The sequence below is a fragment of the Equus caballus genome, chromosome 25 (assembly GCF_041296265.1).
Source record: "Equus caballus isolate H_3958 breed thoroughbred chromosome 25, TB-T2T, whole genome shotgun sequence".
Lineage (NCBI taxonomy): Eukaryota > Metazoa > Chordata > Mammalia > Perissodactyla > Equidae > Equus > Equus caballus.
In genome coordinates, this window is record NC_091708.1 from 33983070 (window position 1) to 34006286 (window position 23217).

Sequence of the window (23217 nt, forward strand, 5' to 3'; positions counted from 1 at the left end):
CCTTCTGGGAACTCCTCCCCCTGGGAGATTACCTTGATGATGCCATCAACCCTGAGGCTGGCGTCCCCTCCCCTCTAGAGGACCCCCAGGATAGCAGCACCCTCCTGGTGAGCCCCCGTCCTGGGAAACCTCCTGGAGAAGGCTGATGTAAGACAGGTGCTAGGTGGCACCTGGTAGAAAGATATACCTGGAGGGAAGGGCCTGAGAGAGGGGAAGACGGCTCAGGGAGAAAAGTAAGCTGCAGAAGGACACCTGATTTTGTCTGTCCCAAGTAGGAAGGAGGAAGAGAGGGAAGGAGGGAAGAAACTAACATTTGCTTAGCAGTTCTGACACTGGGAACTAGACCTAAACGAACCTTCATGGTAAAGATTATAAGGCTCTATAGTCTATAGCAAGGGTCAGCAAAGCTTTTCTGTAAAGGATCATATAGTAAATATCTTAGACTTTGTAGGTTCTGTTGCCACTCTGCCACTATAGTGAGAAAACAGCTGTAGACAATATGTAAACGAGTGAGCTGGCATGGCTGTGTTCCCATAAAACTTTATTTGCAAAAGCAGGCAGAAAAGATGCTCAATGTCATTAGCCATCAGGAAAATGCAAATTGAAACCACATGAGATACTATTTCACACCCACTAGGATGGCTGTAATAAAAAAGAGAGATAAGCGTTGGTGAGAATGTAGAGAAATTGGAACCTTCATACACTGCTGGTAGGGATGTAAAATGGTCCACCTGCTTTGGAAAACAGTCTGGCAGTTCCTCAAATGGTTAAACACAGAGTTGCCCTATGACCAGCAATTCCACTCCTGGGTATAGACCCGAGAGAAATGAAGACATATCTCCACGCAAAAACTTGTACACAAATGTGTGTAGCAGTGCTGTTCATTATGGCCCCAAAAAGGAAACAACCCAAATATCCGTCAACTGATACATGAATAAATAAAATGTGGTATTATCCATTCAATGGCATACTATTTGGCAATTAAAAAGAAATGAAGTCATAGACAATTCAAGAAATTGCTTGGTGTGTAATGACATTAATCTCAGATTGAACAGGCCCATTGTGTACCCAACCTAATGAATAGAGAAAGGGTCCACTCCAAGTCACATCATTTTAAATTATAGTACACTGGGAATGAAGAGAAAATCCTACCATTTCCGGGGGAAGACAATGGGGGGAAGTGAATTCAGAAGGAAAGGGAAGCAGAATGGCATGAGATTTCTCAACAACAAACACAGGAATCCAGAAGATAGCAGAGCAGTGCCTTCAAAATTACGAGTCAAAAAATGATGGAGAATTCTATACCCAACCAAACTATCAAGTATGAGGCTAGAATAATGATGTTTTCAGACATTCTAGGCCTCAAAAATTTGTATTCTCAGTGTCCCTTCCAAGAAACTACTGGGAAAGTGCTCTACCAAAATGAGGGAGTAAAACAAGAAAGAGGAAGATGTGAGATGCAGCAAAGATTTTTAGTAAAAATGGAAATTTAAAAAAAAAAAGGAATGAAATACTGATACACGAACCTTGAAAACGTGATGCTAAGTGAAAGAAGCCAGACACATATTGTATGATTCCATTCATATGAAATGCCCAGAAGAGGCAAATCTACAGGCAGAAAATAGATTAGTGGTTTCTGAGGGCTGGGGGGCATGCGGGGAATAGAGGGTGATGGCTAAGAGATATAGGGTTTCTTTTTTCAGGATGATGAAAATTGATAGTGGTAGTACATAAACAAATCTGAATACACTAGAAACTAGTGAATTATACACTTTAAAAGTATGAATTGGGGGCTGGCCTGGTGGCATGGCAGTTAAGTTCGCACTCTCTGCTTCGGTGACCCAGGGTTCGCTGGTTCAGATCCGAGTCATGGACCTACGTACCGCTTATCAAGCCATGCTGTGGCAGGCATCCCACATATAAAATAGAGGAGGATGGGCACAGATGTTAGCTCAGGGCCAATCTTCCTCAGCAAAAAGAGGAAGGTTGGCAACAGATGTTAGCTCAGGGCTAATCTTCCTCAAAAAACAAAATGAATTGTATGGTATGTGAATTATATATAAATAAAAATGTTTTTAAAATAGTCACTGGGCCAGTTTCAGTCCACCACCCATAGTTTGCTGACCCCTGATGTAGAGTTGTCAGACTGCCTGTGTCGGAATTTGCATCCTTCTTTGTGACCCTGGGCAAGTTTTAGAACTCCTCTGGCCTCTACTTTGCTCATATGAAAAGTGGAGTGGTAATAATAGTGCCTATCTCAGAGCATTCTTGTAAAAATTGAGTTGAAATATGTAAGCTGCCTGCACCTGATTGATCTATAAATGTTGGTGATTATTATGGCTTCCACTTTAGAGATGAGGGAACTGAGGCTGAGACAAAGGGAGACTCTTATCCAAAGTCACACAGTGAGTAAGTGACAGAGCTGATGTTCAAAGTTCCATCTGTCCAGTGCTGAGTCCTTTTTCTTTCCATTCTGCCATCTTATTGTGCTGTCACCTACTGGTAGGTCCTAACTCACTGGGAGGCCCTGGCTGTGCCCTGTGCCATGTAAGGAGCTTGGCCAGGATGCTCATTAAGGGCTTGAACAAGCTGAAAGTAGGACATTTTACAAATTGGTGAAGAAGATGGTTCGGAAATCCTGTGGCGTCTTGTTCCATCAGCACTAAGTCTAGAGAATGGATTTCCCACTCCCTTGCTGGACTCTCATGCCAGCCCCCAGGAGAAGAGGAGATGTACGATGCTTTACTCATGGGCTAGGCGTGTGAAGCAGCAGCTGAAAGTAATGTAACTGACAACGTGACACCACCCTGTGGTCCCCAAGTGCCCTGTGGAGGCAGAGAATAAACAACAAACTTCACACTACTTTTCCTAAAAGGTCAAGAGAAATGGAAAGCCACCATACTCTTCTAACAACAGTTTGCTCTCTTGGAGAGCAGTGAGGGTATAAAAATATTTTATAAATCAATCATCTGTGTGCCATCAAGAGAGAGGCCTCACCCGGGCCAGGAAGTGGGGGCTGTAGAGTGTATCAGTGGAGTTGTACCAGGAAAAACAATAGCAACACTGCTGAGAGACGAATTGTAACCCAACTTTGGAAAGCAATGTTGAAAAGAAGGAAGAAAGAGAACAGGAGGAGGGAAGGAAGGAAGGAAGGATGGAAGGAAAGTATGAAGGAAGGATGGAAGGAAGGAAGGAAGGAAGATATATCTTTGATATTCCCAAGTGGCCCAGTTGGAGAAGAAATCCTTTTCCTGGCTGGTTTAGCGGTGAATTGAGGGAGGGAATCTCCTTCTGTTTTTAGACACCTAACTTCTCCATTCCCTCCACCAATCCACAACCAATTAGCCACCAAGATCCATACTGGCTTCTAATGGTATTTGCCAAATGGATTTTGAGAGAGCTTGAAGAAAGTCTTGCCATTTTTCAGAAAGGCTGGCTATGAAGACTAGATAGGTGATTCCAGCAATCCTGTAGTCTCTTCCACTGAACTTGAATGTGTGTATTAGTCAGGATAGGCTATACTATGCTGCAGTGACGAACATCCCCCAACTCTCATCACCTTAACAGAAGAGTCTGTTTCTCACTCACAGGACATATCCAGGGCAGGGGCTCCACATATAGTAATCACTCAAGGTCACAGACTAACAGAAGCACCATTTCAACACATGCTTCTATGACCACCATGAGTGAGAAGAAAGGGGATGTGCTGAATTACATGCTGGCTTTTAAAGCTTCACTCAGAAGTAATGCAGGGAAATTCTGCTTATATAGCGTTGACCAGAAAAAACATAAATTCAGAGCCTGAAGAGATGGGCTTTCTAGCATGTGATGAAGGCGGAGAGCCAGAAATGTTTTGTGAACTCTCTCTTGACAACCACAATGTACCTCAGACAGGGACCAGGGCAGTGGGCCTCAGATCCCAGGAACCAACCATTAAAGAGCAGTAGTGTGGGACCCACGGAGCTTAGTGGCCTCCAGGGACTTCTAGGTGAGAGCAGGCAAAGTGCCTGGTACATGGTAGGCACTCAATAAACACAGCATTGCCTGGCTCCCAAAGGATGATGATAGAAGAGAGATGGAAGGGATCTTAAAGGTCATTTAGCCAAAGTCCCTGAAGCAGAAATTGGAAAAAAGAAAGGGAAATGAGGAAGGGACAGATGGGGAATGAGGAAGTGGGGAAGAAATTCTTCTCACCTGCCATTTCCAAGCAGCGAAGCCCTACCATTCAGAGGGGTCCCCTGCTATCTATCTTGGTCGAAAGTCTTCTGTTGTCTGCAGTGACAGGTGTCCCATGAGAGGGGACTGTTCTCAAAGACCCAGCCCCCCAGGGGTAAGGTTGATGCTTGACACAGAGGTTGGGATGGGTGTCTCCCTGAGGGCCCCGCCTGCAGACGCAGCCTCAGTTAATGGGACAGGCCCCAACTGTGACTGGGCCTCGGGTTCAAAGCAAGGGGATCAGAGGCCACTTCAAACTGGCTTTGACTAACTCAGCTTGCCTTGACCTGACAGATGGAGAGGATTCCCACTTGTACTTAAGGCCATTTCTAAAGAAGGAAGCATGACCATGGTAGACAGTTACACTGATGACCCCGGTGAACCATACCCAGCCCCAGTAATGGCCATGACTTGCTTTGGCCAAGGGAACGTTAGCAAGTATGATGCAAGCAAAGGCCTAAGCAGGTCTTCCACACTAGGACTTGTCATCTTAGAATGTTCCTGATGGAAGCCAACCACCATGCTTTAAAGATGCTCAGGCAAGACTACAGAACGATGAGAGGCCATGTGGAGAGACCCTCAAGGATGAGAAGCTCCAGCCCCAGCTGAGCTCCCAGCTGAATGCAGCCACTGAGTGACCTCAGCTACACAGCATGAAGCAGAAGAACTTCCCAGAAGAGCCCAGGAAACCCTCAGAACCAGGAAAAATAAGTTGCCATTATTGTAAGCAATTCCACTTTAGAGTCATGATGCACCAATAAATAGCTGAAAGACTGACTTTCTTTTGATCAAGATAAATGTACAAGATGATGCTTGGGTACCTGGATGTGGCTGCCTTTCTGCCTCAGGTTTGACCGACACCAAGAAACTTCTTCTACACAGATGTGAAGAAGACAAGGCCCCGGGGCCTGGGGATGCTCCCCATCCATTGAGAGGCCAGACGCATCCATATACAACAGCAGAACTTTAAGTGTTGTAAGAAGGAGACATGCAAGGTGGTCAAGTTGGGCCTCTTAGCCAGTATGACGTGTAAACCAGCTCTGGAAGCAGACAGTTCCCCAGGCAGATGGAGAGGAATGGGGAAGGACTCCTAGCCAGAGGGACCAGCATGTGCCAAGACACAAGTGGGAAACAGCCTGGTGCAGTTGGCCGCCTACGAGCCCCGTGTTACGGCTGGAACATCTCTATATATAGCAGAGAGTGGGGCGAGGAGGCTGGGGAGGCCAACAGGGCCAGGCTCTTCAGGGTCTTGCAAGCCAGGAGAGGGAGCGTGAACACCATCCTGAGCTCAGTGGGGTGGGGGGACGCTGAGGGTTTGGAACCAGAGCAGGACGGGGTTAGATTGACAGTTTCCAACATGTCACTCTGGCTACTGAGTGGAGAACGGATTGGAGGGAGGGAGTCTGGAGGCAGCTGGTGAGAGCCTGACCTATTCATTCATTCAAGAAATTCTGACCACCTACAATGAGCCAGGCACTGTTGTGAGTGTTGGGCAATTTGAATGGTGGGGATGGAGAAAGGGGGTGGACCTAGATATGTCTGGGAGGTAATTTGGGAGGTGAGAGCAAGTCCTGGGTAGACTCCCAGGGTGTCCTGAGGCTGCCCAACTGAGGGATGGAGGTGCGTTCACCAAAATAGAACCAGAGACAGCATCAGGTTTCAGGGACGCAGGAGAGTTTGGATTTGGTATGTCTGTGGAGCCAGTGGACGTCTCCCAGACTAAACTCCCTTTTATGTCATGGGGACAATTAGCCTGGCTGTTGGGGTTGCCAAATATTGTGCCTGCCTTCAGCTTTTCCTGGTCTGTGTTTCTTCTTCCGTGGAGCCCTTTGGTGGTGAACGTGAGAAAGGGGACACCAGAGGGGTTCCAGGGCTGTGTGCTGGTGGGCTGGGAAAACCCGTGGGAATTCATCTGCTCAGAGGAGACAGGGTGGGAGGAGACGGGAAACCAGGTGTGGCCGAGGAGTCTGGAGGCAGGTGGGGGGACTTCAACGCTGTCTGCCAACCTCCTAAGGGTGCCGAGGGGCAGGGGGACAGATGCAGCTTCTAGCCTCAATTTTCTGTCTATAAAACTGGACTGAGGAAAGTACTGAGGCTCAAACCAGATAATTCAGGTAAAATTCTTATCAAGAGGCCAGGCCTATGAAAGCCACTTACTAAGTGACTGACGTATTTGCTTCTCTTGGCTTGTGAGACCCCAGAAGCAGAGTTCAGGCCGAAGAAAGAGGCTTTTGGGGGGGCCTATTCAGCCCCAGGCCAGGAAGAATCTTCCAGAGCTAGGAGGGAGGCGAGAGGGGGCAGGGGCAGGGAGAAGGCTGAGAGCAGAGGAGGGAAGCCCCCTCCCCGCCCCACAGACAGTGGCGGCCTGGCGCACATCCCCATCAGCTCTGCCCCACCGTTCCCAGTCTCGATGTCCACAGGCACGAGGCCACACTGCCACTGCCCCACAAGTCCCCCTGCACCTGGTGAAGCCTCCTCTCTTTCCTTCTGGGAGAGGGGCGCTGACTCGGGGAGGGGCAGAGGATGAAGGAGCTCAGCTAAGGCTCAGGACCCAGACAAATCCTCCCTCCCACAATGGCCCCAAAGCTCACCGTTCTGTTGCCTGGTGAGACTCCTCCACCAATCTCTGCCTGTGGGAATCCCACCCATCCTTCAAGACTGGGCTTAAAGGCTGCCACCTCCAGAAAGCCTACCCTGAATTCACCTCCTCTTCTCTCCCCACATCCTCCTGAGTCGGAATAATGCTCCCTCCTCAGAGCCCACATCTCTCCTTTGGCCTCTGATCTCAGGCTTGCTCATGGCAGGGCAGCCTCCTCTCAAGCGGCCGTGAGCTCCCGAGAGCAGACCTGTGTCTGAATCATGGCAACAGGTGACATTTTTGAGCACCTCCTACACGCCAGGTGCTGTGCTTAGAGCATGACTTGCTTTGCCTCACTGAATCTTTGCTCAAGCTCTGTGAGGTGGGCACTGAGACCGTCCCCACTTTGCCAGTAGGAAAACGAAGCTACTTACTTGACGAGTGTCTCAGAGCCAGTCATGTGAGCAGCTGTCCCTGAATGCAGGCCTGTGCGACCCCACAGCAGGGACCTTACCCGCCTCCCCCTCCAAAAATAAGGAGTGGGCGGGGCCTGGCCGGCTGCTGCAGGCTCAGCCCAGCGCCATCTGCCTACAGCCCACTCTGCTGACGCCAGCTCCGCCCCACCTGCTATTCCGAGCTTCAGGCTCCGTTTTCAGAAGGGCCCTGGCCAGCTGTGGCCTCCCTCCCAGGGGCAGGGCATGAACTGGGCTTCCTCTGAGCTCAGGCCCTCGATGGCTGCGTCTGGGGGGGTCTCATCCAGGACCCTTCAGATGTGGCCAGTAGTGGCCAAGGTGGCTGGGCCAGGCTGCACCCCACCCAGATCTGTGCCCAGATGCCCTGCCCTGGACCTGCCACCTGTTTTCAGTCTTCAAGTGCCTGCTGATCAAGGACTGTGTTTTGAGGACCCCAAGCTCAATGGGCCACATCCCTGGTCCCCGGGAACACCTTCAGGTGGCCTGCAGGCTCTGGGTGATCCAGCCCCTCCACAGTACCATCCTCACTCTCTGCTACAGGCCTCGTTCCAGGCACCAGCTCTTCCCACATGCTGGCTCTTTCTATCACCTTGAGGCGACACACGCATTTTCTTCTTCCAGGCCAACTCCACTCATCCTCCAGGTCTCTACTCAGAAGTCTCCTCCTCAGGACAGCCGCCCTGGAACTCGAGGGCAGCTCTCACGGTACCCTGGACTTCCTCATCATCCTCATTGCAGGGACAATTCCGTTTCAATGTCAGCCTCCCCCTGCTGTGAGTGAGCTCCATGCAAACAGGGCACTGTGTGGTACCCTCCTAGCCCAGCATAGTGCTGGCACACAGGGAACCCTCAGAGCTGAGCACAGGATGTGCAGGTGTCCAGGACACCAGGGACGGAGGCAGAGGTCGGTCTGAAATGAAGGTCACGAAAAGCTACCCCTTGGACGGGCATCTGAGCTCACACCCAGGTGGGCCAGGCAGGAAGAGTGTTCCTGGAGGAGGGAGCAGCCTGGGCTGAGGGCAGAGGGAGGCCCCGTTCTGGTGCCCAGCAGACTGTGAGGGGCCTGCAGCCTAGCTGGGTTGTACAACCTTCCCAAGCTCGCGCTGTTAGCAGCGGAACCTGAGTTCAAATTCAGAAGGTCTGATGCCACTGCCACACCTCCCACCACCCTGCCACCCTCGCCCACCCCCATGCCCTCCTCTGGCTGGAGTCTGCCGAAAGACTCAGCAGAAACAGCCTGAGCTTTGGGGTCAGGCAGCGCCCCACCCCGTTGCAGACTGAGCCCCAGACCACAGGTGCCAAGGGAACAGGTCAGAGTTAAGGGAGAAGGGCAGCCCTGGTAAGTGGGGGCTGTGGTCCGGGACCAGCAAGAGGACTGGGGCCCCATCCCTTCCATCCAAGGAGACTGCCTGTCACCTGCTCAGGCTTCCAGGTGTCTGTCGTTCATCCTTTTACTCAGTAACTTTGCTGACTACTCACCCTGGCCGGGGTCTTAAGCTGGGGATGCAGAGCTGAGCAGAATCCCCAGGCCCTGAGCTCGTGGGGCTCACAGGCTAGTCGGGGGCACAGAGAGGAGTTGGCCTGTGACAGGGAAGCACTGGCCCCTGGACCAGCACGACAGGCTGCTTTCAGCCTTTCTCTCGGCCCCTGTGGACCAGGTGGACTGCAGCCACCACTTGCCAGGGCCTCCTCCACCCCTTTTCTGATCTTGCTCCCTCGGTCTCTATAACTTGGGGCTCAGACCGGAGTTTGGGTTGCGAGGGAGAGGTGCCCCAGGCCAGCCTGTCTGCCTCTCAGGGCTGTGCCTCCAGCCTGACTCTGCAAATCCTTCAGCCCCTCCACATCCTTCCCCCCTCCCATTAGCATGCAGGCTGCTCCTTTGAGGAAGCTTCCAGATGCTCTGCCTGCAAGAATCCCTTAGGAGGGCCTTGGGGGAATTGGGTTCCGTTCAATCAATATTTATATCACAGATAGACCCTGAGTACTGAGCTGGCAAAAAGCAGACTTTGGTCTTAGCCAAAGCTCACAGTGGCCCTGGGAAGGCAGACTCGCCACTATCCCCATTTCACAGATGAGCAACTCGAGGTTCTAATCATTCATTCGTCCTTCCTCAAGTGCTGGGTCGCAGTGGTGACCATGCAGTCAGGAGGGCTGTCCAAAGGAGCCTGGGGACATGGAGTTAGTCATTCCTAGTGAGACGAGAGGAGGAAAGGGAGCCCTGGGAGGGGAGGGCTCAAAGGAGGCTATGCCAGGAAGCACAGAGAACCTGCACCTGACTGGAGGAGGGGTGGGAGGCAGCCAGATAAAGGCAGGCCAGAGAAGCAGCGCAAGTTAGTAATGTACCCAACTACAAGTCAGAGCCATGACTGGACCTACTGGACTCCATTCTCAGTGCTCTTCCCACCACATCATGCTCTTCCACACACACATCCCATACTGACTGCTTGCATGGCCAAGCCCCGTCCTGGACACTGGAGAGAAGGACCGCGCCATGAACATCACAGTGTAGGCACTGCTATGGGAGCCCAGAGCGGGCAGTTTGCCTCAGAGGAGGAGGAGAGGTCTGGGAGGGCTTCATAGAGGAGGTGACATGTAAGCTGGCCCTTAGAAGATGGGTAGGAGTTTGCCAGCTAGAGGAGGCCTGTCCATGCAGAAAGGGTAGGGTGTGCAAGGCTTAAAGATGAAAATGGAATTCACATTTCGGGGGCCTCATCATCATGGGTAGGTGAGTGAAGGAAAGGGGTGTTTCAGGCGAGGGGTGGGGGGCAGTCCTCTCAACCCCTGTGGTTTCATCAAGTCCAGGAAGAAACCTGGGATAATTGGGTAGAGGGAGGAAAAACTGGAAGTGAGAAGGGGAGCTGGGAGCCAGCGTGGGGCTGCGCTTGGGGAGGACGCCAGCTGCCAGCAATTGACGCGTGTTGTTGGCTCCCCATTCATCCCCGGTCTCTCTCGAGAGCTGATTAGCAATTGTTCCTCCAGCTTCTTAAGAGGCCAGGGGATTGCAGGGAGGGAGGTGAGCCTGGAGAAGCTGCCAGGCTTCCGTGGAAGGATCCAGACGCAATTTGGGAGGCAGAGGAGACCCCTCCGACACCCACCTCTGCCTCCTTCACGCTCCCTCCCTTTCTAACCAAACCTGGGAGATGGGAGAGGGAAGAAATTCCTAAAAATACTGAGACAAACTGAAGATCATTCTGAAGCAGAGGCATTTAAAACCATGGAGTTGGAGGATGATGGGGCAGCGGAAAAGTCCTTGGCTCTCCAGACAGACTTGAGTCAGAATTATCCCAGGGCACACTTACTGTGTGGCCTGGGGCCAGCAGCCTAACCTCTCTGAGCCTCAGGTTCCTGGTAAAGTTGTTGAGAGGGTTTTAGGAGGCAGTGCTGGCAGAGTGGTTGGCAAACAGTAGGTGCTCAGTAAATGTGCAGTGAGAGAGACTTGGGGGACTCAATGGCTACCTCCATCTTCAAATGTCAGTAGGGCTGTCCTGGAACAGAGGCCTGATGGAGAAAAGGCAGCCTCCATCACCGCCCCCCACCCCCGACCGCCACACACACATACTCACGTGCAAAGGCCCTGGCAGGGTCTTGACTTGTCCTTCTCAGTGTCAGCATCTAAGCAGGGTTCACATCTCAGCTGGAGGAGCGATCCAGCAGCAGCCACTTCTCTCTGCCTCTCTCTTGTTTCCATCCTTGTCTCTGTCTCTTTCAGTCTCTGTCTCTCTTTCTCTGTGCGTCTGTCTCCATCTCCCTTGCCTCCTCCCACATCTCTCTGTGTCTTTGTGTGTATCTCTTTCTGTCTCTGTATGTTTTGCCACGTTTCCGTCTACTCATCTCTCGTGCTGTGTGTCTCTCTGTGTCTGTGTGTCTGTATCTGTGTGTCTCTCTGTGTCTGTATCTGTCTTTGTTTCTGCCTCGGACTCTGTTTTTCTCTTATTCTTTCTCTTTCACTTTTTGTCACCTTCTGTTCCACCGCAATCAGAGACTGCTTGAGTCTAAGGGTTGGAAAATCACCACTTTCTCCAAAATGTTCTCCCTCTCCCCCGGGTCCTGGTGCTGGTGGCACCTCTGATGTTGGGAGGAGGGTGGCCCCCAAACCCCTCTGCCGTGGAGGCCTGGCCTGGGTCAGCACAGAGGGCACGGCCTTCTGGACGTGCCGGTTTTCTGCACGGCTACTATGAGCCTCAGTTCCCCTCCTCCAGCAGCGGCCTTGGGTGATGAAGGCCTATGAACTTGAACTCAGGTCCCCTCTTTCTGCCCTTGCCCTGGCAGGTCCCCGCCTCTCTGAGATAAGCCCACCGTCGCTCAGTGGCGGAGCCTTCTGCAGTGCCTGCCTCCCCAGCTGCCCACCCTCTTCGCTGCCATAACGGGCTTCCACCATGCCCAGACATGCTCTCCCCATCCTGTCTCTTGTCTTAGCATTTTCTGTCCCTTCCAATTGGCATTCCTGCTTCAGTGCCACTTCTTGCCCCTCAAAGCCCAGCTCCAATGGCCTCTCCTCAGCAAAAAGTGGGTCATTCTGGCTCTGTGTTCCCCAAATCCTGGCCATCCCTCCACATGACCCTAATCTCTCTGGCTTGTTTCTTGGTCTGTCTCCCATGAGCTCCTTGTTTCTGGGACTGCACAAAGGACGTCTTGGTGCCTGAGCAAATGAGCCCACCAGACTCTGCAGGGGTCTGTCGGCAGCCCTCCTGCCAGCCGGCCCAGGACAGAGGCTTCGTGCCAGCTCCCTGGGGTACCTAGCCCAGACTCCCTGAGGGATGGAGACATTTTCCCCCCGGCAGCTGCCCAGCCTGTGGCCCAGGGCTGCTATTTGGCCAGCAGCAATCCCAGCCTCCTCAGAGCCACCCCAGACGCCCTACAGAGGCACCGGATCAATGCGCCCGGAGGAAAGCTCCACTCTTCTTGTGCAAAGCATCACTCTTTAAATGACTGGGGTTGAGGTGCAGGCTGGAGTGGGCGGGGTTTGCTGAGGGTGGGGTACCCCGGTGCATCACATGAGCTTCAGCTCCCTGGTGAGGCGCCTGCCTGCAGGCCAGCATAGGGAGTCAGGGGCTGTTGGGGAAAGGCTGGGGCAGGGAGATCCCAAACTGGGAGCCAGTCCTGGGTCTGCTCCCGACCTTGGGCTGTGTGACCTTTTTCTTTCGGGGCCCTGTTTCTCCCTTGTTCCATGAGGGCTGGGACTAGTGGTCTCTCTGACCCCCACAGCTCTGATATGCTGGGCTGAGACCAGAACCCCCCAGAGTCTGCCCTTTAGTCAACATCAACCTTAAACAGACACCGCCTGCTCCACCAGGGCCCCTGCAATGTGCAGGCACAAGCCATGGGTGAGGAGCTCACGTCGGGAGACATGCCTCTTCCCCATTCCCGCTTCCCAGAGGCCAGCACTCCGCCCCAGGCAGCATGGGTCTTGCCCAGGACTCACCTTGGGGACACCTCAAGGGACCATAGAGCACAGTGGCCATGGCCACTGTCTTGGAGCCCTCCCCCCCAACTTGGGCTCAAACCCTGAGTCTGTCACTTTCAGCTGAGTTACTTTGGACTAGGTCTGCCCAACCCTGACATCACTGACATTCTGGGCAGGATAATTCTGTGTTGCGGGGGACTGTCCTGTGCATTGTAGGGTGTTTAGTGACATCTCTGTAGCACCCCCTGAGATGTGACAACCACACAAGCCTCCAAACATGGACAAGTGTCCCCCGGGGTGAAAGGACACCTGGTTGAGAACCACTGCCCTAGACAAGATATGTAGTTTTCTTTGTCCTCAGTTTCCCCATCGGTAAAATGGGGATTAATAGTGATGAGAAAGGCTGACTTGTGGTAAGTGCTCACTGAATGGGAGGTGCTATTCTAAGCGCCTTCTGCGGTTTAGGTTTTAATTCATTGACTCCCCATCGCAGCCCTAAAGGTGGGTATCAGTCTCCCCATCTTTCAGAGAAGGAAATAGAGAGAGATGTTCAGAAGGTCACACAGCCAAGAAGGGGCCCATTTAAGCAAGGCTGCCTGGCTTAACAGCCTGGGCCCGGAACGGCAGGGCGCTCTCCGGGTTGAACAAGACCACGCGTGTAAGGTGCTTTGTGCCGTGTCTGGAATCGTCCAAGTGCTCCATCAATGCTATTATTGGCTCCACGAGCCTCTCCACCCACATGCTGGCCTGTTGCATCTCCATTGATTCTGAGTCAGCCAACAGTTACAGAGCCACCACTCCATGCCAGAGTTACGGCATTTAATCCTGCGAGAAAGTTCTCTCCCCAGGTTGCAGAGCGGGAAGTGGAGGCTCAGAGACAGGGAGAGCTGGCCCAGGGCACACCGCCAGGTGCCAGGCGACCCCTGGGGGGGGAGGGGGGGAGGCGGGCTCCTGCAGCTTGACCTTCAGCCAGACCCAGTGTTCTTGGGGACAGGCTCTCCCCGACTCTGCCACAACCGTCAGGAGGAAGCAGGATGGAATGGCACCGATGCTGAGGAAGACGCCAAAGGTGGGTGTCCCCTCCCTTTGTGTTAAACCAAACTTTCCAGACTCAGGGCCTGCAGCCTGTACAGTGTTGAAAAACAGTGGTCATTAGTTGCCAACATTTAGAAACATTTAAAATTACAAGATTTCACATTGAAATCTGCATTACTGCTTTCCTCTGAAAATTCCAAAGAGGCAGTGCACCTGTGCAGGTGGACAGGCGCAGAGGCTGTGAAGTCAGACTATGTGGGTTCCAAGCAGCTCTCCCACCAACTTGCTGTGTGTCCTTGGCTGAGTTACTTAACCTCTCTGTGCTCTGGTTTCTTTGTATGGGGGGATAATAATAGTATTTGCCTTGGGATTGTCATGAAGATTAAACGAGAAAATGCCTATGAAGCACTTCTTTAGAACAGCTCTAGACAGAAAAGAAGTGTTGACAATGTTTGCTGTCATTATTTTTATCATTATGTACTCATATTTGTATCAGGCAATGCTGACTCCACATTCTCCCTCACCCGTGGCAAAAAACAGTCGAAACCGAGTAGTGGCCGCCCCTTGAGATGGGGTGTGACTCTCCCATTGTCATAGCCCCCGACACCCCAGACCCCAGACTAAGGTCCTTAGAAAGGCTGCTCCACATAGGGGCCTGAGTCCCGATCACCCAATGACTTTTGGACAGTCCCTCCATCTATCTGGACCACAATTTCCTCCTTTATAAAATGGAAGCACAGAACCCTGAAAACTGAAAGAAGGCAGACACGGAAGGCCACGTATTGTGTGGTTCCATCGGCATGAAATGTCCTGAGTCGGCAAACCCACAGAGACAGCGAGGTTAGTGATGGCCAAGGACTGGGGGCTGGGAAGAGACTGCTAATGGGTACAGGGTTTCTTTGGGGCTGATGAAAATGTGCTGGAACTAGATAGTGGTGATGGTTGCACAACCCTGGGAATATACCAAAAAGCACTGAATTGTGTATTCGAAAAGGGTGAATTTTATGAAAGGTGAATTATATCACAATTTTTAAAACTCCAAAATGGAAGTGCCAATGCCCACCTGGTATGAGGTTCGATGATGATCAAATGAGAAATGGGCTACAAAGCGCCAGGCCAGAAGTGGGCACCCAGAGAAGGTACATTCCAAGCACCCCAGCCACAGCCACTTGCCCCCTTCTTGGAATGGGGGCAGCTTCTGACCTTGGCCGCGTTCCTTTCCTTCGAGCACCCTCTGTGGCCAGGACCTGGCTGGAGCTCTTGTAACCTCGGAGGCCAAGGATACAGCCAGTCTTGGCTCTGGTCAAGGACCATCTGCACGGCAGGGCTGCAGGACTTCCCTGCAGGTCACAGCTGCCCTGGTATCCTGAGAAGACCCCAGCCCCATGGGGAACTCAGGCATCCCCTAATTTTTCTTGCCCCTACTGTTCCGGGCCTGGGTCTGTTTGTTTCCTGCATGGGAGGCAGGCTGGGACCCTACAACCCTTACCCCAGGGCATGGCCTGGCCCTTCTCATCTCCCCATCTCTCTGCAGGGGCCAGAGCTGCCGAGGGATGCGGGCTCAGCCCTAATGCTGCATGACCCCATCGACAGTTCTGGAGGTCCCTTGGCTCAGCCTCAGCCTCAGCCTCTGCTCAGGCCCCACTCCCATGGGGCCTAGTGGCTCCCAGGTGGAGGTCATGCCTTCCTCCTCCCCCTCCTTCAGAATCTTCTATGTATGCCACGACTCCCTGGACCTGAAGACGTTTGGCTGCATCACCCAAGATGGTGCCCAAGACAGCCTCGATTGCCATGTCTTCCAATCCAAGAAAAAGGTGAAGTTCTTTCCCCTTCAGCCTTCCCCACTGGCCCAGGGATGGGGCAGATGTCCCATCTGGACACCTGGGAGGCCTGGAGGAGTGATGTGTGCTCTGAGTAAGGCATGTTCCTCTGCGTATCTGCACGTTCCTACGAGTGCACTTGTGGGCATGTGTCCGTGTGCACCTCAGCTTGTGTGAACATGTGCATATATGTATATGTATGCTGTTGACACAGGGTCTGTGCACATCTGTAGGGCTGTGTTTCTCCCTATGTCTGTGTGCATGACCGTGCACATACAGGCCTTTAAAGACCTACCAACGTCCACACATGCGTGTTCACCTAGTTAGGCCTGTACTTGTGTATACACATGTGGCTGAGCGCATGACTCTGCTGGTGCTTGTGTCTGCCTTTGTGTGGCCAAGCTGTTTACACCTGCCTGAGCCTGGGGGCCCGTGCTCATGTGTCCCTGCCCCCCCATCTGTGCACACATGTTCTGTGTGTGCAGACCCAGCAGCCTGGCAGAGCCAGCAAGACCAGGGCCCGGGCCTTTGAAGTGAGCCATGAGCTCAGTCTCCAGCACCCATTGCACAGGGCAGACCTGCCAGGGATGGCACAGAGGCCCAAAGGCTCAACTCCAGCATCACCATCACCAACAAGGCCGGTGCCTACGCCTCCCCTGGGCTCCAGGGACCCCTGAGCCTGGACAAGATTTTGGTTCCAACTCCCTCAAGGTGCTTAAGGCTGGCCCTGAAGGTGTGCAGGTACAGGTGCGAAGCTGCACACAGGTGGATGAGAGATCAGAACTGGGATGAGGAGGTACTTCCTGTCTGGAAAGTCTCTAGCTCTCACCCCTTCTCCACCTGAGCCTCTCTCCCCTCACCCCGGCCCCCCTCCCCCTGGCACCTCCCTCTCTCCTCCACTAAGGGCACCTGGCACTGGGGCTCCAGCAGCAGCAGGTGCAGAAGGCTGAGGCTCAGGTGAGAGTGGCTAGTGGGCAGATGAACTGGCTGGGCAGATACCACACCCCTTCCATCCCGCTGGCCCGGGCTTGACAGGCCGTAGCCCCACAGGTGCAGCTCCCTGCAGTCCAGCTAAGTGCGGACACATTGGCCAGCAGCGAGGCCCATGCCACCAGCGCCTGTGCACCAACCGTGCACCTGGCACTGCAGGTCCTGAAGGGCCAAGCTCAGAACCCACCTGGGGAAGAGAGGCCCCGAGAACCAACTCAGCCCAACACCTGGGAGGCACTGAGGGTGGTGGGAGTTGGGGACTCTGAAGGTCCTCCCTGGGTGGAACGCAGAAAGACAGGGAAACAGCAGCTCAGAGATGGGGGGTACTTGCACAGGGTTGCCTGTCCAGGCAGTGGCCAAGCCCATGTGACTGCAGAATCCCTTGATTGCCCCATCCACGCCCCCAGCCAAGATTGTGATACCCAGACCTCAGCGAGGCACGTCCCAATTTGCTGAGAGCCCTGATGGGCTCCATGACTGGGCCCCCTAGGACAAGCAGGTGGCCCAGGGTTGCCTGCCCCTCTTTACCCTGATTCTAGGGCTACTCTGGGCCTGCAAGATGCTGACTGGATTCCTGGATAGGCACCCCCACCTCCCCCACCCCCCTCCCACCAAAACCAAAGAGGGTTGGCCACTTGCCTGAGGGCACACAGCAGGAGAGCTGGCTCTGCCCAGCTGGTCCCTGAGTGCTCTCCTGTACCGCTCCCCACAGGCTGCCCCGGGCTGGCTCAGGCTTGGTGTGGGAGGGGCCCTCCAGGTGGACATTGTCTCCCCGGGCAGTGCTCCTGCTCACGGCCGGCTCTGGGTACCCTGCCACCCCTCCAGAAGTGATCGACTAAGGCCACACTCGGTTAGATCTGGGATGAGACTCCAGGTCTTACTCCTCATCCCAGCTTCTCTGAAGGTCAGACCGCGGCACCAGGGCCAGGCATCAGCTGTCCTGACCCTTGACACGGCCACTCCCCAGGGGCAGCTCTGGGAGGCGTCCAAGGATAGGCCAGGGGGGCCTCAGGACTGAGGATGGAGACATGCTGAGGAAGCTCTAATGCCTTTTTCCTGTTGTTGTTCAGATGGGCCCTGAGGCTCAGAGAGGGCAGGAATGTGGACGAAGTCACACAGAGGGTTGACAATGGGCAAGATAAGGAACCCAGGCTCTGGCCTCCCAGCTGGACTCTGCCCATGGGCGCAGACAGAAGGGGCGGAGAGCACGCCCCTCTTCAGCACACCCCATAAGAAGAAGATGGAGCCACCTTCAGAGACTGTCATTATGTTCACGAGTCTTCGCTCTGTTGACCATGCACACGCCCCTGGGCCTGGTCAGGCCAGCGTTCTGTGTTCCTGCTCACATTCAGCGTCTGTGCTATTGACTTGACACACTTGCGTGCTGTCACTGGGGGGCTGTTGCGCCGGTCGTCTGTCCTGGGGTTGGTCTCAGCAAAGCTGGAGGTTCCGGTGGGTCATGGGAGGATACGAAATGAAGGGGATCCCCAACAGGTCCCAAGAGATTATGATGTCCAATTGCCCCACTTTGCAGGGAAAGAAACTGAGAGCCAGGGAGCCCAAGACCACACCACGAGATCTGGACATGCTGTCCTTAGAGGCAGAAAGCTGGGCCCGGGCAAGACCTGTTCTTCTGCTGTCCCCTTGTGGTCAGAGGAGGGACTGCCACCAGCAGCTCAGTGCCTCCTCCACAGCAGACCCACAAATGAAGTATTGGTCTACTTTTCTCATTCCCAGGCCAGCTCCCAGTGACCCTTGCCCTGGGGTACCATCTCCTCCCCATTTCTCAGTCTGATGGAACCTCAAGGTCAGTCAAAGGGCACCCAAGTTTCCTCACCCAGGGTGGCCCCCTTGGGCAGGGACGCCTGGAGAGGCAACCAGCTCTGTGCAGCTGAGCAAGCATTTGCACCAGGGCTCACCAGGCAGCCCCACTGCCACGTCTGGGACATCTTCAGTCCTCACCTCCTTGCCCTCTCTGTTCTCAAATGACTGATCACACCCTCTTTCTTGATATTCTCTCTTTCCTTGGTCCCCACGAAGAGACACTCTCCTGGCTGTCCTCCTCCCTCCCGACTGTTCCCTCTCAGACTGCGGGCTTCTTGCTCCCCTCTACCCCCGACCGTTGATGTCTCCTGAGCCTCTGACCTTCCAGCTCTGGCCTGGATTTGGAGCTGTATCACGCAGCAGGCGGGGGCAGCCTCAGGGCACCATCAGACCGGGAGCACCAAAAAAAGGAAGACAGGGAGGAAAATGTCAGTTTTCACGAATCCATCCATTTGGCGATAATGAAATATTTGTAATGCATGTAAGTGTTATGTTTGACAATTTAGGGTCCTTCTTTTTGGCTAACGGAGATAGAGTGAGCACCATCATCTTTTCAGTGCTTAGGGCTTCTAAGGGCCCTGCCTGAGTGACCACATCTATTCATTGCTTTAACTACCTGTCAGTAATCTCCCAACATCCCACATGGATATTACCAGACCTGATTTCAACTCTGTCCTGGGTACCTCCCCTAGGTATCTCCCTGGCTCTCAGGCTCAACAGATCCAAGTCAGTCTCATCATTTCTCCCCTAAGCACTGATATCCTCCAAGGTAACTTCCCCATCATGCTCACCTCCTCTGCTCCCTCCCACCACGGCCAATACTTCCAAAATCTGTTTGTCAATCTCCATAACAGTCTGGAATCTGCATCCTTCTCAACACCCGACTCCCAGCACCCCTGCCCTGGTCCAGGCCACTGCTGTGCCTCCACGCTGCTCCCTCTGCCCCTAGTTTCTTTTCACTGGCTGACTCTCACATGCCCATCTGACCATGTCACTTCCCTGTCTGCGCCTGTCCCCAGATTCCTGTCTCATCTCCCACCACCCATCATTTCACAGCAATGCTCCAGGTCCTGAGGAGGTCTCAAAGTTTGATGGTTAGTGAATAAACTGAACAGGAGGTGCTCATGTGGGTGGGGTAAGATAAGGCTGGACATATCATCCCAAGCTGGTGATGCCTCCAAAGTTGTCCACTCTGTCACTAAAGGCCACCCATCTGCAGGTGGGTCCAGCTCAGCTTGTACACCTCTCACGATGCGGAGCTGCCTCCCTCTCACCATCACTGGACAGGTTCTCCTGTTAGCAAGTTCTGCTCCTGGAGTACACGGGGATATGGGCAGGGAACTGGGACAAGAGAGACCCTTATCCTCAGGGACACTTACATGCCTTTTCCTCCCTGGGAGTCCCAGTTCCCTGGGTCTGGGTGCGCTCCCTTCCCGGTTATGGCTCAGCTGTGGCTACAGAAAGGCAGTGTGGGCCTGACAGAGAGATTACCAGAATAGCCACCAGAGGGCAGTGCTGCCCCATACACGGCTCCTAGGACTAGCCTCTCTTTGTGTCTCACCGTGTGGGTCTTTCAGGGAAAATCTGTGTGTGTGTGTGTGTGTGTGTGTGTTACTTTGTGTGTCTCTGATGGGGCTGTTCGTTTACACCAGTTGGCGTACGTGCTTGTCCATTGTTGTTCGTATCTGGGTCCTCAAATTCCCACTCTGGAAGGAGTGTCTTGGTCACTCCTGAGACCCCAGGGAAGGATGGGGAAGAGCACAGCCTCGCCCTGTGCATGGTCCTCACCCTCTGAAAAGCCCCCCGCCACCATCACCATGACACTCGAAGGCCACACCTGAGCCTCAGGTACCTGTAGACCAGGGCTCTGACCCCAGCCAGAAGGGGCAGATGTGCTGGCTGGAGGCCCAGGGCTTGGAGGCACAGCTGATCCTAGCCTGTGGGGCCCATATGGGCTTGGAGACCCCCAGACCCTCCTTCCCAGCCTCACATCCGCTCCTGCCCACCAACACCCTACAAGAAGGGTGGGGTGAACATGTCCCCATATCACAGAGGACATGTGTTAGGTCAGCCCTGAACTGGACACCAGGGGCCAGGATGATTCAACCCCAGCCCCCAGGTCTCACAGGTCAGTCTGGTGGAGAAGTATGTGGTGTACCCCCGCCCACTGCTAGGAGAGAAGGACACGCCTGGAAAGGAGGGTGCGCAGGGAGGGAGCTGTCCTGTTGCCCGGGGTGGTAGGGAGAAGGGAAGGCTTCTTAGGGCGGGTCTGGGAGGACAGGAGGATGTGCCAGCAAGAGAAAAGCATGTGCAAAGGCCGGCGGGGGGCGGGGGGTCGGTAAGAGAGGATAGTTTGGCCAGGCTGGGTGCCTGGACAGCAGGCTGTGTGGGGGGGTGACACGTGAGGGAGGCAGGAGATGCAGCGACCGGGAAGAACCTTTCTCCCAGGCAGCCTGGTTTGGAGGACTGGCCAAGCCACCTCATCCTCAAAGCCAAGGCCGGAGTGGGATCTGCCTCCTATCTCCGTGGTCTCCACAAAACAGACAGGTCCCCATCACTGTCCCTGTTGTCTCAGGAACCCAAGGAATTTCTGAAGCTGGAGAGGAGAGGGGAGAAGGGGCTGCAAAGAGCCCGAGCGTTTCAGGCTCTAGACCTGAGAGACGCGTGCACGGAGTTCGAGACCTCGAGAGAGTCGGAGAAAGTATGCCAGACACATGGAGACAGAAAGAGAAAAGAGGGAGAGAGACAAGGGGGGTAGAAATAACGACGGGAAGAAAGAAAAGGAGAGAGTCACAGATGGGGAGACGGAGGAAGGCAGGCAGAGGACAGAGGGAAAGGGTGCAAGGAGGAGGGGCAGGGCGAACTTTCTCGGCCTCCCTCCTCGCCTCCGGGCGGGCGCCCGTGGCCGGCAATCAGGCCGGCAGGAGGCAGGTGGTCCGGGGCAGACAATGGCGCGGAGGAGTGCGGAACCTGGGACTAAATTTGGCTTTGCCTTTGCAGGGCGCGGGGCCGCCCGTTCATCTCGATGCAAAGGAGAGACGAAATGAATATGCAGCGCGGGCTGTAATTGGGCCGCCGCGGCCGCCGCCGCCGCCACCGCACTATAATTTTCCAAACAGGATCTTGCAATCAGGGCCTTATTCATTAGCGCATAAACAATTTTGTTTCTCGGCACTCGAGCCTGTCAATCACGCCGAGAGGGAACATCTTGGCCGGAGGCGCGGGCCCCCGCGCGAGCTCCCACGCGCGCCCCCTCGAGCGCCGCCAAGTGGCTTTGTGCCCGGAGGCCCTTGGGTGCTGGGTTGGAGGGGCACCGGAGCACGCTGCGGGGTCCCCAGTCCGCAGACGGGGAGGGGCCGGCAGAGGAGGGGGCGGCAGAGGAGGGCGCGGGGTTTGGGGGCCCACCGCCCCAGGGTTCGAACCTGCCTCTGCCATCTCCAGCTCTGTCCTTGGGCAATCCCCCCTCCGGAGCCTGTTTGCTCCCCTGTGAGAGGCGCTAACTGCGCTTACCCCGTAGAACTAGAGGGGGCATCAGTTGAGAGAAAGGCTGCCTAGCGCTTTGGATGCTGAGACTGGGGGGTGCTGGGGGAGCTAGAGGATGGGGGCTGCTGGGGATCGCTGGGGGAGGGGGCCATCTAGTTCCTTTTATTAAAGGGGGATCAGGGGCCCACAGAGGACTCCTTACTGCCCCAGGCCCCACCCAGAGTAGGCTCCGGGGACACTATGTGTGCCTCTGAGGATGGAAAGTAGTTCTGCAAAGAGCTGGGCACAGCCCTGGGCTCACCCACAAAGGGGCATGCGTGCACGTGTGAACTTGCATGCTTGCTGGCAGCAGGGTTTGCATGCCCCAGGGCACCTAGGATTCTGCAACTCAGTGTGTGACTATATGAAGGGCACACGTATGTGCCTGTGTGGTTGTGTCCCATGACTCTGGGTGTGTATATATGTGTGTGTGTATGTACAAGTCCACCTGCAGACACACCTGTGTGAGTGGGGTGGGCTGTGACCGTGTGTGCCGTTGCTTGGCTCCCTGTGAGACCATGGTGCCAAGTGTGGCTGCCCAGCTATGGCTAGGTGACAGGGACTGAGTGTGGCTGTGTGTTTGAGAGAAGGCTGTGTGAGCAGGACTATGTGACTGTGTGTCTGTCTGCCTGTGGATGTGGGGCCTTTGGGGCCAGGGGACCTGGCAGGACGATGTGTTTGCATGGCCCAAGTGCTGGGGTACTGTTTCTTTCAGGACAGATGACAGCCTCTGTTCTCCCCACCTCCTCCCTGGCCACCCCTCCCCAGGCCCACTTCCCCTGCACAGTCAGCCGGCTGCCTAGGCTGGGGAGAGGAGCAGCTTTTGCTCTCCTGGCAGGCCCTGTGGGGTTGGGGGGTTCACCTCCCCAGCCCCCTCAATGCCTCCCTCAGACAGTTCTTGGACTCAGCCCCTGCTGCTCCCTCCGTTGGGAGAACCCCAAGGCCTCTGGAATTTCAGGTCCAAATGTTCTCATCAGCTCAGCTTTACATAGATGACAGCATGTCAGTGCTGGACAGACCCATTGCATGGATGGAGAAACAGAGGTGCAGGACAGGAGACAGGAAAGACACCTGCCCGAGGTCCCCCAGCAAGTAGGGACGAGAGCCAGGATTTGAACTCCCGTCTGCCTGGCCCCAAAACAGGGGACAAGGGCCTGACTTCACCAGATACAAACACGCAAATACACATACACATGCCTATACACACAAGCACACTCACACACCCCAGACCAAGCCTAAAGGCTAGCCGAGAGCAGAGGTGCCAGGCCACAGAGATGTCCCAATTCCCCGCCGCTCGCTGCCCCCACTCCCTCCTCTTCTGTATCACCCCACCCCCGTCCCCTGCTCAGTCTGCTC